Here is a 16,919-nt window from a genome sequence, read left to right as displayed (position 1 = left end):
GTGTTCACAGATAATGTTCTCTGGAAATATTCCTGAGCCCATTTTGTGATTTCCAATACAGAAGCATGCCTGTATGTGACGCAGTGCCGTCTAAGGGCCCGAAGATCACGGGCACCCAGTATGGTTTTCCGGCCTTGACCCTTACACACAGAGATTCTTCCAGATTCTCTGAATCTTTTGATGATATTATGCACGTAGATGATGATGATATGTTCAAACTCTTTGCAATTTTACACTGTCAAACTCCTTTCTGATATTGCTCCACTATTTGTTGGCACAGAATTAGGGGATTGGTGATCCTCTTCCCATCTTTACTTCTGAGAGCCACTGCCACTCCAAGATGCTCTTTTTATACCCAGTCATGTTAATGACCTTTTGCCAATTGACCTAATGAGTTGCAATTTGGTCCTCTAGCTGTTCCTTTTTTGTACCTTTAACTTTTCCAGCCTCTTATTGCCCCTGTCCCAACTTTTTTGAGATGTGTTGCTGTCATGAAATTTCAAATGAGCCAATATTTGGCATGAAATTTCAAAATGTCTCGCTTTCGACATTTGATATGTTGTCTATGTTCTATTGTGAATACAATATCAGTTTTTGAGATTTGTAAATTATTGCATTCCATTTTTATTTACAATTTGTGCTTTGTCCCAACTTTTTTGGAATCGGGGTTGTATAAAGTCAGAGCATATTCGAGTTCAGGGTGGTTATGGCTTTTGGAAAGAAGCTGTTTTTGAATCTATTTGTTTTTGTCCTGATGCACCTGTAGCGCCTCCCTGAGGGCAACAGGTCAAACAGATCAAAGCCAGGGTGGGAGCTGTCCTTGATAATGTTCTTAGCTCAGCTAAGGCAGCGGGAGGTGTAAATGTCCCTCAGGGAGGGCAGAGGGCAGCCGATGATCTTCTGTGCTGCCTTTACTACTCTCTGGAGCCTCTCCCTGTCTGCAGCAGTGCAGCTGCCGTACCATACTGTAATACAGTATGTCAGCAGGCTCTCGATGGATGAGCAGTAGAAGGTCAGCAGCAGGTTGGAGTTCAGGTTGTGCTTCCTGAGGACTCTCAGGAAGTGTAGCCGCTGCTGAGCCTTCTTAATGACTGCTGTAATTTTCTCTGACCAGGAGATGTCGGTGGAGACGAGGACGCCGAGAAACTGGAAGGTGTAGACCCTCTCCACATACTCGTTGTTTATGTAAAGGGGGGCTAGGTCAGTGCTGTGCTTCCTGAAGTCAACGATAAGCTCTTTGGTTTTCTTGGTGTTCAGAGCGAGGTTATTCTCTGAACACCAGGCAGCCAACTTCAGGACCTCCTCTCTGTAGGCTTCCTCGTCTCCCTTTGAGATGAGTCTGATCATTGTGGTGTCGTCAGCAAACTTGACGATAAGGTTGTTGTCGTGGGTCGAACTACAGTCATGGGTGTAGAGGCAGTACAGGAGGGGGCTCAGCACACAGCCCTATGGAGAGCCCGTGCTCAACGTGCGGGTGGAGGAGAAGTGGGGGCCAAGTCTCACAGTCTGGGGCCGGTTGGTAAGAAAGTCCTTTATCCAGGCACATGTGAGAGGGGGGAGGCAGAGAGTGTCCAGTTTACTGATAAGAATGTCTGGGATTATTGTGTTGAAAGCTGAACTGTAATCCACAAAGAGTATGCGGACGTAGCTCTGCTGCTGCTCCAGGTGGTTCATCGCAGAGTGGAGAGCTACGGCGATAGCGTCCTCTGTGGATCTGTTCGCACGATATGCGAACTGGTAGGGGTCGAAGTCTGGGGGGAGGTGGTCCTTGATGTGCTGAAGAACTAGTCTCTCGAAGCACTTCATGATTACCGGGATGAGGGCCACAGGACGGTAATCATTCAGGCTGGTGACGGGAGACTTCTTCGGCACTGGGATTATTGTTGCTGATTTTAGGCAGGGTAGGATGACTGCCTGAGCCAGGGAGAGGTTAAAGATCCTGGTGAAGATAGGGGCGAGCTGGTGGGCACACGCCCTGAGCACCTTACCAGTACACCATCTGGGCCGGCAGCTTTCTTGGGGTTCACTGCCAGGAGCACCTGTCTGACATCGTGCTCCTGTACAGTGAATGGAGTGGTGTAGGAACTGTGTGGTGGTGGGGGCAGGGCTGGAGCAGATGAGTGCTGCTGAGATGTTTCAAAGCGAGCAAAGAAGCAATTTAGCTCCTCTGCCAGCGGCACACTCCAGTCTCCTGTTGACGCATCACAGTCTCTGAAGTTTGTGATGTCTTGTATGCCCCGCCACACCTCCTGTGTGTTGTTGCTGGACAGGTGGGACTCTATACGCAGCCTATGGTCCGCCTTGGCTTTATTTATTCCTCTTTTCAGATCAGCTCGAGCGGCTCTGTACAGAGCTCTGTCACCTGACCTGAAGGCAGCGTCGCGAGCCCTGAGGAGTCAGCGGACCTGGCTGGTCATCCAGGGTTTCTGGTTTGGGAAAACCCAGATGTTTTTATCCACTGTCACATTCCCGATGCAGAACTTGATATAGTCCAGCACCATTCCTGTGAATGTCTCCAGCTCCTGGTGTTCAAATAAGTCCCAGTCTGTCTGATTGAAGCAGTCTTGTAGTTTGGAGAGTGCACTGTCAGGCCAGGTTGTAACATTCCTAATGGTGGGCCTGGCTCTGCGTCTGAGGGGGGTGTAGGCTGGGGAGAGCAGGAGGGAAAGATGGTCTGACTGGCCGAGGTGGGGGAGGGGTATGGCTCTGTATGCATGCTTGATGTTGGAGTAAACATGATCCAGAAAGTTCTCCCCTCTAGTGGAACACTTAACATGTTGGTAAAACTTCGGTAGTACAGTCTTTAAGTTGGCCTTATTAAAGTCTCCTGCGATTATGTGAACACCGTTGGGGTGGGCTCGCTGGTGTTCGTTTACGGTGTTCAGCAGGAGAGAGAGCGCCATGTTTACACAGGCATTGGGTGGAATATACACAGCACTTACACATACATATACACTTGTTTTTGAGTCTAAGATTCCTGTTCTTGGTGGTGTAGTGGTTAGCACTGTTGCCTCACAGCAAGAAGGTCCTGGGTTCAAGTCCAGTTGCTGGTGAGGGCCTTTCTGTGTGGAATTTGCATGGGTTTCTTCTGGGTGCTCTGGTTTCCCCCAAAGACATGTAGGTTAGGCTACTTGGTGGCTCTAAATTGGCTGTGAATGGTTGTTTGTCTCGATGTGTCAGCCTGGTGACTTGTCCAGGGTGTTCTTGGTTGGCAGGAATAGAACCTGATGTGGGCTTCTGCTGATGCTTTTCTGCTCACCACAGTTGTAAAGAGTTTCTGGGTGGCACGGTGGTGTAGTGGTTAGCACTGTTGCCTCACAGCAAGAAAGTTCCTGGTTCAAATCTCATGGCCCATGGGGGCCTCTCTGTGTGAAAATTAGGGGGAAGAAACATTTAAAGCTTATCTGTTTACATTATTTGTTATATTACTTATACTGTTGAACAAAATGGTGAATAAAACAAAACTAAATTGCAAGAAAATAGCCACTTTTTCCTTCAGTGTTATATCTATCTGTCTGTCTACTTGTTTTAGAGTCTAAGATTCCCCTTCTTGGTGGTGTAGTGGTTAGCACTGTTGCCTCACAGCAAGAAGGTCCTGGGTTTGAGTCCAGCGGCTGGCAAGGGCCTTTCTGTGTGGCGTTTGCATGGGTTTCCCCCAAAGACATGCAGGTTAGGCGAATTGGTGGCTCTGAAGTGAGTGTGAATGATTGTTTGTCTGTATGTGTTAGCTGTGCGATAACCTGGTGACTTGTCCAGGGTGTTCTTGGTTGGCAGGGATAGAACCCAATGAGATGTTTTTCTCCACAGTTGTAAAGCATCTCTGGGTGGCATGGTGGTGTAGTGATTAGCACTATTGCCTCACAGCAAGAAAGTTCCTGGTTCAAATCTCATGGGGGCCTCTCTGTGTGAAAATTAGGGGGAAGAAGCATTTAAAGCTTATTTGTTATATTACTTGTACTGTTGAATAAAATGGTGGATAAAACAAAACTAAATTGCAAGAAAATGGCCACTTTTCTCCTTTAGTGTCTGTCTACTTGTTTTTGAGTCTAAGATTCTTGTTCTTGGTGGCACAGTGGTTAGCACTGTCGCCTCACAGCAAGAAGGTTCTGGGTTTGAGTCCAGTGGCTGATGAAGGGCCTTTCTGTGTAGAGTTTGCATGTTCTCTGCATGCGGGTGATCCGGTTTCCCCCACAGTCCAAAGACATCCAGGTTAGGTTAATTGGTGGCTCTAAATTGACTGTGGATGGTTGTTTGTCTCTATGTGTCGGCCCTGCGATAACCTGGTGATTTGTTCAGGGTGTACCCTGCCTCTCACCCATAGTCAGCTGGGATAGGCTCCAGCTTGCCTGTGACCCTGTAGAACAGGATAAGTGGCTACAGATAATGGATGGATTCTTGGTTGGCAGGAGTGGAACCTAATGTGGTCTTCTGCTGTTGCATGCTGAGATGCTTTTCTGCTCACCATGGTTGTGAAGAGTCTCTGGGTGGCATGGTGGTGTAGTGGTTAGCCCTGTTGTTTCACAGCAAGAAAGTTCCTGGTTCATGGCCCATGGGGGCCTCTCTGTGTGAAAATTAGGGGGAAGAAGCATTTAAAGCTCATCTGTTTACATTATTTGTTATATTACTTATACTGTTGAACAAAATGGTGAATAAAACAAAACTAAATTGCAAGAAAATAGCCACTTTTCTCCTTTAGTGTTACAGTGAGGCAAAAAAGTATTTAGTCAGTCCCCAATTGTGCAAGTTCTCCCACTTAAAAAGATGAGAGAGGCCTGTAATTTTCATCATAGGTATACCTCAACTATGAGAGACAAAATGAGAAAAAAAAATCCAGAAAATCACATTGTCTGATTTTTAAAGAATTTATTTGCAAATTATGGTGGAAAATAAGTATTTGGTCAATAACAAAAGTTCATCTCAATACTTTGTTATATACCCTTTGTTGGCAATGACAGAGGTCAAACATTTTCTGTAAGTCTTCACAAGGTTTTCACACACTGTTGCTGGTATTTTGGCCCATTCCTCCATGCAGATCTCCTCTAGAGCAGTGATGTTTTGGGGCTGTTGCTGGGCAACACGGACTTTCAACTCCCTCCAAAGATTTTCTATGGGGTTGAGATCTGGAGACTGGCTAGGCCACTCCAGGACCTTGAAATGCTTCTTACGAAGCCACTCCTTCGTTGCCCGGGCGGTGTGTTTGGGATCATTGTCATGCTGAAAGACCCAGCCATGTTTCATCTTCAATGCCCTTGCTGATGGAAGGAGGTTTTCACTCAAAATCTCACGATACATGGCCCCATTCATTCTTTCCTTTACACGGATCAGTCATCCTGGTCCCTTTGCAGAAAAACAGCTCCAAAGCATGATGTTTCCACCCCCATGCTTCACAGTAGGTATGGTGTTCTTTGGATGCAACTCAGCATTCTTTCTCCTCCAAACACGACAAGTTGAGTTTTTACCAAAAAGTTCTATTTTGGTTTCATCTGACCATATGACATTCTCCCAATCCTCTTCTGGATCATCCAAATGCTCTCTAGCAAACTTCAGACGGGCCTGGACGTGTACTGGCTTAAGCAGGGGGACACGTCTGGCACTGCAGGATTTGAGTCCCTGGCGGCGTAGGGTGTTACTGATGGTAGCCTTTGTTACTTTGGTCCCAGCTCTCTGCAGGTCATTCACTAGGTCCCCCCGTGTGGTTCTGGGATTTTTGCTCACCGTTCTTGTGATCATTTTGACCCCACGGGGTGAGATCTTGCATGGAGCCCCAGATCGAGGGAGATTATCAGTGGTCTTGTATGTCTTCCATTTTCTAATAATTGCTCCCACAGTTGATTTCTTCACACCAAGCTGCTTACCTATTGCAGATTCAGTCTTCCCAGCCTGGTGCAGGGCTACAATTTTGTTTCTGGTGTCCTTTGACAGCTCTTTGGTCTTGGCCATAGTGGAGTTCGGAGTGTGACTGTTTGAGGTTGTGGACAGGTGTCTTTTATACTGATAACGAGTTCAAACAGGTGCCATTAATACAGGTAACGAGTGGAGGACAGAGGAGCCTCTTAAAGAACAAGTCACAGGTCTGTGAGAGCCAGAAATCTTGCTTCTTTGTAGGTGACCAAATACTTATTTTACTGAGGAATTTACCAATTAATTCATTAAAAATCCTACAATGTGATTTCCTGGATTCTTTCCCCCCATTCTGTCTCTCATAGTTGAAGTGTACCTATGATGAAAATTACAGGCCTCTCTCATCTTTTTAAGTGGGAGAACTTGCACAATTGGTGGCTGACTAAATACTTTTTTGCCCCACTGTATATCGATCTGTCTGTCTGTCTACTTGTTTTTGAGTCTAAGATTCCTGTTCTTGGTGGTGTAGTGGTTAGCACTGTTGCCTCACAGCAAGAAGGTTCTGGGTTCAAGCCCAGTAGCTGATGAGGGCTCTTCTGTGTGGAGTTTGCATGTTCTGTCTGTGTGGGTTTCCTCTGGGAGCTCTGGTTTCCCCCACAGTCCAAAGACATGCAGGTTAGGCTAATTGGTGGCTCTAAGACTACGTTCAGACTGCACCCTGAAATGACCCATATCTGTTTTTTTTGCCCATATGCGACCTGTATCCGATTTGTTATTGACAATCTGAACGACACAGATCCGATTTTTTTCACATGCGACCCAGGCCGCTTGGATATGTGGTCCTAATTCCGATGCATATCCGTTATTTTCACATGCGACTGCAGTCTGACTGGACAGGTCGCATTCATGCGACCTACACATCATCAACAAGAGACAAACGTCACTATTCTGCGTTGGCTAATCCCGCCTCTTTGGTGGAAACTTGAAGAGTGCGCATTTTTTTTTGTTTACGTATTACGTAGATGTGCTTATTACGTGTCAATTTGCGCATGCGGGACACTTTTGGGTCATTTTCTGTTCATATTGGAGATCGCATACAAGTCTCATATAATTGGTAATGTGAACGGCCTAACAAAAAAATCGGATTTCACAACAAATCGGATATGGGTCGTTTCAGGTCGCAGTCTGAACGTAGTGTCAATTGACCGTAGGTGTGGATGTGAGTGTGAATGGTTGTTTGTCTCTGTGTCAGCCCTGCAATAACCTGGCGACTTGTCCAGGGTGTACCCCACCTCTCGCCCATAGTCAGCTGGGATAGGCTCCAGCTTGCCTGTGACCCTGTAGAACAGGATAAGCAGCTACAGATAATGGATGGATGGATGGATGGATTCCTGTTCTTGGTTGGCAGGAGTGGAACCTAATGTGGTCTTCTGCTGTTGCATGCTGAGATGCTTTTCTGCTCACCACGGTTGTAAAGAGTTTCTGGGTGGCATGGTGGTGTAGTGGTTAGCACCGTTGCCTCACAGCAAAAAAGTTCCTGGTTCAAATCTCATGGCCCATGGGGGCCTCTCTGTGTGGAGTTTGCATGTTCTCCCTGTGTCTGCATGAGTTTCCTCACACAGTTCAAAGACATGCAGGTTAGGTAAAATACCCAGCCACTGGAGTTACACAAGGCAGTTCATACTTAGTGCTGGTCCCAAGCCTGGCTAGATTGTGTCAGGAAGGGCATCCAGTGTAAAACCTGTGCCAAACCAAATGTGTGGAACAGATCTGTTCCGGCGACCCCTAACAGGAGCAGCTGAAAGAAGATGGTTGTAAAGAGTTGCTATACCCATCCTGGCAGCTGAAACCAATCTGGGGTGGGTTCCTCAAAAGCCTCTTAATATGCTAAAAGCATCATAACTAGGAGAGAGAGTGTTCATTAAGATACTCGCTCTACCCTTTAACTATGATCTTTGTGCTACGATGCTTTTGGGAAACCCATCCCTGACCATTTTCCTCTGACCTCTCTTCAACAAGGAGTTTCCACTCAGTGTTTGTTTTGTTTTTCGCACCATTCTGCATAAACTCTAGAGACTGTTGTGTGTGAAAACCCCAGGAGACCAGCAGTTTCTGAAATACTCAAACCGGTCCATCTGGCATCAACACCCATGCCACAGTGAAAGTCACACTTTGAGATCACAATTTTTCCCATTCTGATGTTTGAAGTGAACATTTAGCTGAAGCTCTTGATTTGTATCTGCTTGATTTTATGCACTGTGCTGCTGTCAAGGGATCGGCTGATTAGAGAACTGCATAAAACAGCAGGTGTATGGGTGTACCTAATAAAGTGGCCAGTGAGTGTATCTATCTAGCTCTGCCACTATCATGCTGTTATATTGCTTATACTATTGATGATAGGGAAGACACAAAATTATGGTAACTACATCATTATAAATATAGGAAATAAACCATAATTAACAGTGCTGAATAATAGTTCATCAATACAATGTAGAAACAGTCCATTCATTATAGTACATGTTAGTGTTCATTTACGTGCAACAAAAAAATAGTTGTCATTTGTTGCTTGATTGTTTGGTTCTCATTGTCTCTATCACAATAATATTTTGCGAATGTAAGTAAAAAAAATAAAGGCATTTTACCAAATATCTCCTGAAGGACAGTGTGAGAGTACTTCAAATCTGTTCAAATAAGTTTTTATGTTATGTTGGGGGCTCAGAAGGACAGTAGTAATATTGCCCTGTTAATTAGAAAGGCCTGAATTTTGTCATTCTCTGAATGACCTGCCTGATCCATCCTGATGCCCTACTTCTAGCTGAGTTTCTTATCACTTCGTTCCTGTAGAGGATGGCCCCATATGAACAGTCTAAAGATACACTTAGAAGATGGTTCTGGACGCTTACAGTTTTGCTACGATTACCATAATAACTTTAGGACTGCAATTGTCATGAACAGTCTTGCACTCAAGTTACCATCAATGAACAGTGGATAACATTAACAAAATAGGCTGCATGCAGTAACTAAAATGAATTTCCAGGTTACATAATTGCACTTTTTGACCAAATAAGACACATTTATAGAAGCATCCATCCATCCATTATCTGTAGCCACTTATCCTGTGCAGGGTCGCAGGCAAGCTGGAGCCTATCCCAGCTGACTATGGGCGAAAGGCGGGGTACACCCTGGACAAGTCGCCAGGTTATCACAGGGCTGACACATAGAGACAAACAACCATTCACACTCACACCTACGGTCAATTTAGAACCACCAATTAGCCTAACCTGCATGTCTTTGGACTGTGGGGGAAACTGGAGCACCCAGAGGAAACCAACGCAAACACGGGGAGAATATGCAAACTCCACACAGAAAGGCCCTCGTCTGCCACTGGGCTCAAACCCAGAACCTTCTTGCTGTGAGGCGACAGTGCTAACTACTACACCACCATGCCGCCCCTTATAGAAGCAAGTTATTTATAATCACACAATCTGTTATCACCCAGATGAGGATAGGTTCCCTTTTGAGTCTGGTTCCTCTCAAGGTTTCTTGCTCATGATGTCTCAGGGAGTTTTTCCTTTTCACCGTCACCACAGGCTTGCTCATTAGGGATAAATACATTTCCATCCATCCATCCATAATCTGTAGCCGCTTATCCTGTTCTACAGGGTCGCAGGCATGCTGGAGCCTATCTCAGCTGACTATGGGCGAGAGGCGGGGTACACCCTGGACAAGTCACCAGGTCATCACAGGGCTGACACATAGAGACAAACAACCATTCACACTCACATTCACACCTACGGTCAATTTAGAGCCACCAATTAGCCTAACCTGCATGTCTTTGGACTGTGGGGGAAACCGGAGCACCCGGAGGAAACCCACGCGGACACAGGGAGAGCATGCAAACTCCACACAGAAAGGCCCTCGCCGGCCACTGCGCTCAAACCCAGAACCTTCTTGCTGTGAGGCAACAGTGCTAACCACTACACCACCATGCAACCCGATAAATAAATTTATTAAGGATAAATTTATTAGTTCATATGTTTAAAGTTGACCTGGCGACTTGTCCAGGGTGTACCCCGCCTCTCGCCCATAGTCAGCTGGGATAGGCTCCAGCTTGCCTACGGCCATGTAGGACAGGATAAGCGGCTACAGATAATGGATGGATGGATGTTTAAAGTCTTCATTTTTTCTGTAAAGGTGCTTTGTGACAATGTATGTTGTTAAACGCGTTATACAAATAAATTGACTTGACTTTAATCTTAAAGGGCTCATCTCTATATCTTCGCTCTTTGGAGTTTCACCAGTACAAATCTTCCAAGAAACTTGGACCAAGTTTCCGTTGAGAAAGGCACACAGAGCAGGAGCAGAAAAAAAAAAAAAAAACCCTGAATCAAGCAGAAAGCAGTGAGCAAGCTGCAAAGATATTTATTTTTTGGGGAAAAAAAAGTTTTACATTACTGATTGATTACTATGCTAACAGGACAAGTCCAAATATAAAGCTCATGTGCACGCTTATCCAGAGTCTACTTCTCTGAGCAGCATACTGCAGAAAGTGTTGCAATACCCTTTTTATTCTTTTAATTTTACCTCACAGTAAAGTCTTACATTTATGACATTTCTAGATATTTGGTTAGAGAATGTTTCATATTTGGTTAGAGGGCTGGAACCTTTGTTAGATAAAAGGATAAAACCCTGTGCTTTGTGATATAATGTATTTACATTAGCAACTGATAGTGCATATTTACTGATTGTGGTATACAGTTTCTGTGACGCACACACAAGGTATAATGTGATAGTGACATGTAAATGGATTTAGCCAGTGTCTGTAGTACATTTGAAAATCAGATTATAAACATGGGAAGAACATGTAAACTCCGCACAGAAAGGCCCTCGTTGGCCACGGGGCTCGAACCCGGACCTTCTTGCTGTGAGGCGACAGCGCTAACCATTGTTCTCCCCGTGTCCACGTAGGTTTCCTCCGGGTGCACCAGTTTCCCCCACAGTCCAAAGACATGCAGGTTAGGTTAACTGGTGACTCTAAATTGACCGTAGGTGTGAATGTGAGTGAGTCTGTGTCTATGTGTCAGCCCTGTGATGACCTGGTGACTTGTCCAGGGTGTACCCCGCCTTTCGCCCATAGTCAGCTGGGATAGGCTCCAGCTTGCCTGCGACCCTGTAGAACAGGATAAAGCGGCTAGAGATAATGAAATGAGATGAGATAATCAAAACATCGTCATAAACAAACAGAATAGCGTAGCCACAAGGCAGTAACATAATAATGTTTGGAAAGGATTAGGAAGAAGTAAATAACTTATCAAATTCTAACCCTCTATACCACCGCTAATCAAACGTCACTTTCCGCCATAATAAACTACATATACACAAAAGAAAACAAAAGCAACAAACAAAATTGTGTACCAACATACCAAGACATACCAACAGGGTATAATATCGACCAAATCATATATACAGATATTTATGTTATGCATATATACACACATACAATACATATATACAGTACATACATATACACATACCTATAACTATACACATATCCATACGTACACAGACACCCATAATATCATAATTATGCATATATATTATATACAATTATGCACATGCTTATATGTACACATACATACTCATTTTATATATATATATATATATATATATATATATATATATATATATATATATATATACACACACATACATACAGTGCCTTGCAAAAGTATTCATACCCCTTGAACTTTTTCACATTTTTCCACCTTACAACCACGAACTTAAAAGTTTTTTATTGAGATTTTATGTGATAGACCAACACAGAGTAGCACATAATTGTGAAGTGAAATGAAAATGATAAATGGTCTTCAAAATTTTAAACAAATAAAAATCTGAAAAACGTGATGTGCATTAGTATTCAGCCCCCCTGCGTCAATACTTTGTAGAGCCACCTTTTGCTGCAATTACAGCTGCAAGTCTTTTGTGGTATGTCTCTACCAGCTTTGCACATCTAGATACTGAAATTTTTGCCCATTCTTCTTTGTGAAATAGCTCAAGCTCAGCCAGATTGGATGGAGAGCGTCTGTGAACAGCAATTTTCAAGTCTTGCTACAGATGCTCAATGGGATTTCGGTCTGGACTGGGCCATTCTAACACATGAATATTCTTTGATCCAAACCATTCCATTGTAGCTCTGGCTGTATGTTTAGGGTCATTGTCTTGCTGGAAGGTGAATCTCCTTCCCAGTCTCAAGTCTTTTGCAGCCTCCAACAGGTTTTCTTCCAGGATTGCCCTGTATTTAGCGCCATCCATCTTCCCATCAACTCTGACCAGCTTCCCTGTCCCTGCTGAAGAAAAGCATCCCCATAGCATGATGCTGCCACCACCATGTTTCACAGTGGGGATGGTGTGCGCAGGGTGATGAGCAGTGTTAGTTTTCCGCCACACATAGCGCTTTGCATTTAGGCCAAAAAGTTCAACTTTGGTCTCATCTGACCAAAGCACCCTCTTCCACATGTTTGCTGTATCCCCTACATGGCTCCTTATGCCTGTCTTTCAACAATGGCTTTTTTCTTGCCACTCTTCCAAAAAGGCCAGATTTGTGGAGTGTACGACTTATAGTTGTCCTGTGCACAGATTCTCCCACCTGAGCTGTGGATTTCTGCAGCTCCTCCAGAGTGATCATGGGCCTCTTGGCTGTTTCTCTGACCAGTGCTCTCCTTGCTCGCTCTGTCAGTTTAGGTGGACGGCCATGTCTTGGTAGGTTTGCAGTTGTGCCATACTTTTTCCATTTTGAATGATGGATTGAACAGTGCTTCTTGAGATGTTCAGAGCTTGGGATATTTTTTTATAACCTAACCCTGCTTTAAACTTCTCCAGAACTTTATCCCTGACCTGTCTGGTGAGTTCTTTGGTCTTCATGATGCTGTTTGTTCTTCACTGTTCTCTAACAAACCACTGAGGCCTTCACAGAACAAGTGTATTTATGCTGAGGGTAAATTACACACAGTAGGACTCTGTTAACTAATTAGACGACTTCTGAAGGCAATTGATTGCACTGGATTGTATTTAGAGGTATCAAAGGACAGGGGACTGAATACTAATGCACACCACATTTTTCAGATTTTTATTTGTTTAAAATTTTGAAGACCATTATCATTTTCGTTTCACTTCACAATTATGTGCTACTTTGTGTTGGTCTATCACATAAAATCTCAATAAAAAACTTTTAAGTTTGTGGTTGTAAGGTGGAAAAACGTGAAAAAGTTCAAGGGGTATGAATACTTTTGCAAGGTACTGTATATATATATATATATATATATATATATATATATATATATATATATATATATATAAACTTTAATATGATACATTATTATTTGATTTAGTAGTCTCCAATCAGCTTTCATGTCATTTCATTTATTTATTTACAAGGATGGCACACATTAATCAACATTTCTTTAAACGTGCCAGTGTTAGCCAGCAGGCTAATTTTCAGCTGTAGTCCTTTGGCAAGACGTTTTGATAACCATTGATTGATCAGTAGTTCTTTAAAGCCATATTGGAAATAAAAATTTAAATAAAAAACAAAACAACACACTAAACAGAACACCAGGACACTGCAGGACACTATGAAGAGACAACAACAACACTAAGACTAGACACCAACCATATTGGCTGACACAAAACCATAAAACATTCAACCACCATAAGTGCAGCAGAAAACTTCAAACATCAACAGATACCCTTGGCAGCAGGCAGAAGACATGGTGAAAATTATCAGCAGGTAGGATGCCAATATCCACAGTGGTAAAATACAATTTAATTACGATACAGTTAATAGTGCTCACATTTCTGACTGCTCAGAAGCCAATCCTTAAGAAGGTGAGTGATTGTGGAGTAGGAAGTGCAATTTCTTATCTCAGTTGGTTATGTGTTCCATAAATGTGAAGCTCTTACAGAGAAACATAGTTGACTAAAGGAACTGGACCTAAGAGGGACTACACAGTCTCCTCTCATGGCAAACTTTGTAGTGCTACTGTTTGAATTTTTCTGCTTTATAAAAGTACAGAGTGATGGTGGAACCTTGCCATTTAGAATTTTAAAAATTATGCAGGCATCAGTATATTTCATGAGGTTTTCCCAACTAAGAATGTTATATTTGTCAAGAATATTACAATGATGATAAGACTTGGGGTTTCTGTCTAACACCTCGAGTGCTTGCTTGTTCAATGAAAGAACGGGCTTCAGTGTTGAGCTTTTTGCCTGAGTCCAGCTCATCATACAATACATTAGATGGGGAATGATCATAGCATTCAATGTATAGTTTTGCTACAGGTGTTGTCAAACAATTTCTTGAATATCTAAAATTTGCCTGATTATGTTTAGTGATTTGCATTACCTTTTTAACTTGCATTTTGAGGCCACATCCACACGACAACGGCAACGTGATGTTATTTAAAAAAAATATCGCCTCCAAATGGGCAACGATCAGTAGAAATCAGGTCCATATGGCAACGCAACGCAACGCTTGCTGAAAACGATGCAATACACATGCCACACCTCTAGGGGCGCTGTAAGACGGTCCCTTCGGACACACCAGAACAACCCATACGAAAAAGAACAGTAAAGAACTTACAAGAGTTTACCACTGTCTTAGTAGTAAATCCTTATAAATATAAATAAATATATATGCCATGTATGATTTACTCCTGAAAGTGGCCCATTTTGCATTTTCCTCATACAAATTTTTTATGAAAATCTAGTATGTATGAAGTGAATATTGTGCATGGTTTTTACAGATAATGTGTATGATGAATTACACTGTCTTTGTATGCTTCATGTAATGTTTGTAGTTTTAAATTATATTTTACAGTTTAAAATGTACATGCCTTTTATATGTAAATCCAACACAAACATATGTGGATTTACATATAAAAGGCATATACATTTTAAACTGTAAAATATAATTTAAAACTACAAACATTACATGAAGCATACACATTATCTGTAAAAACCATGCACAATGTTCACTTCATACATACTAGATTTTCATAAAAAATTTGTATGAGGAAAATGCAAAATGGGCCACTTTCAGGAGTAAATCATACATGGCATATATATTTATTTATAAATCCTTATAAGGATTTATCCTTATATTTATAAGGATTTACTACTAAGACAGTGGTAAACTCTTATAAGTTCTTCACTGTTCTTTTTCGTATGGGAATAGAAGTAAGGACGCATGCGCATAAACTATTATGCGCGAGACTTCATATTAGCCACAAAGTCAGGAAAATCTGTTCGTAAAATTACACTATAATGACCAAATACAATGAAAAGTATTTTTCCAGTCTCACCTGTAAGGTAATCCCATGTGATCTCGTTTGGACGGTAAACCTGTTGGTACAGTTAAACGCAGCTAATCTTTATTCTCCGCTTTGACCTTTCCAATATGGCGGCGAGGATGACGTACGCGGAAGGCGGCGTCTTTAATTGTCCGGAATAAATTGAATACTACACGTTGATGGATTAATTTGCTGTTTCTCACCTGTGAAAGGTAATCCCATGTGATCTCCTTTGGACGGTAAACCTGTTGGTACAGTTAAACGCAGCTAATCTTTATTCTCCGCTTTGACCTTTCCAAAATGGCGACGAGGATGACGTACGCGGAAGGCGGCGTCTTTAATTGTCCGGAATAAATTGAATGATACACGTTGATGGATTAATTTGCTTTTCTACGCCCTTTTTTGAGGAATGTATTGTAGGACTTAAACCATCATCTGAAGAGGTGAGATCGCTCCTTTTCCCCCCTTATTTTTGCTGGCGGGATTGACTCTGCCCTCAGGGCTATTCTCTCTCTCTCTCTCTCTCTCACTTTGCACCAGGCATTACACAATAAATATTCACAGTGAAAATATTTTGTAAGCGCGTTTCATGAACCAAGTTATAGGATTTCTTGACAACTCGCATCGCATCGCAATGAGATCATTGGCACTACTGGTGTTAAGAATCAGACCATTTTATAAATGAATATTTTGCTGTAGAGCTGCAGTGTTTGTACAATTGCATGTTTTTGCTTCACTATTACTGTCACTATTCTGCTTCTTGCATTACTACTGTGAACTAACACTGAACATAATAATAATAATAATAATAATAATATCCAAGCTCGTGTTTCACTCTCACTAGTGCTCTGTAAGGCTTTTTCCTGGTGATATTCGTTACACTTCTACCCAGCGTGAAGCACTCACAGTCATGTGGTTGTGACGTCATCGTAAACAAATCCGTTTTACTCATCCAGACGACTTCACAACGGCAACGTTGCCAGATCTTTCCACTCTGGAACCCGTTCTCAAAAAGATTGCGTTTTGGGCACCCAAAACGCCGGTGCCGTGTGGACGCCAGGCCTAAATGATAAGCAATTGTATCGGAGTCACCCGAATCCGTTGCCGTGTGGACAGGGCCTGAGGGATAGAGGGATAATTACCTTAGTATTAGGTCCTGTGAGTAAAACAGCTTGCTTTTAAAAAATAAAAATAAAGAATAAGGAGTCTAATCCAAATCTGTCTCTTCATTTAGAGTTTTTGATCAAGTTAATAGTTGAATTAATTAAGTGGATGTTGAAGAGAGTCGCTGTTTCTCCTGCTCCTTTGAAGGTTCCATTGTCATTAATCTCCAAATGGGCCATGGCTCTAAGTGACACAATTTGCATATTGACATTGTCCCCCATTTGCTCCTTTGGCTGTCTCCCCTTGACCTCCAGACCTCCATGGCTCTTCTACTTTAGTCAATTCTAGTCAATCTTTGTTAAATTTTAAGAAAAATGTTAAGTCTTATATGTATAATGTTATGACTTCTATTGAGAATAATGATTTAATTTTTAAAAATTAATTTTCGTATATTTTTATTAGTATTAGGTTTAAATCTCTCTTTCATGTCACATATTGTATTATGGGGACCAGAATGGAAATAATTTTTTAACTTTTTTTGTGTTATCCCCGGCAATATCTACAGTATTTTGTATTTTATGTATTTTTTTATACTCATGTTCATTTTGGATTATTTTGTTATGTTTA

Source organism: Neoarius graeffei, chromosome 5, assembly GCF_027579695.1.
Source record: "Neoarius graeffei isolate fNeoGra1 chromosome 5, fNeoGra1.pri, whole genome shotgun sequence".
Lineage (NCBI taxonomy): Eukaryota > Metazoa > Chordata > Actinopteri > Siluriformes > Ariidae > Neoarius > Neoarius graeffei.
The sequence above is the reverse complement of the archived record's forward strand: the minus strand, read 5'-3'. Positions refer to the sequence as shown.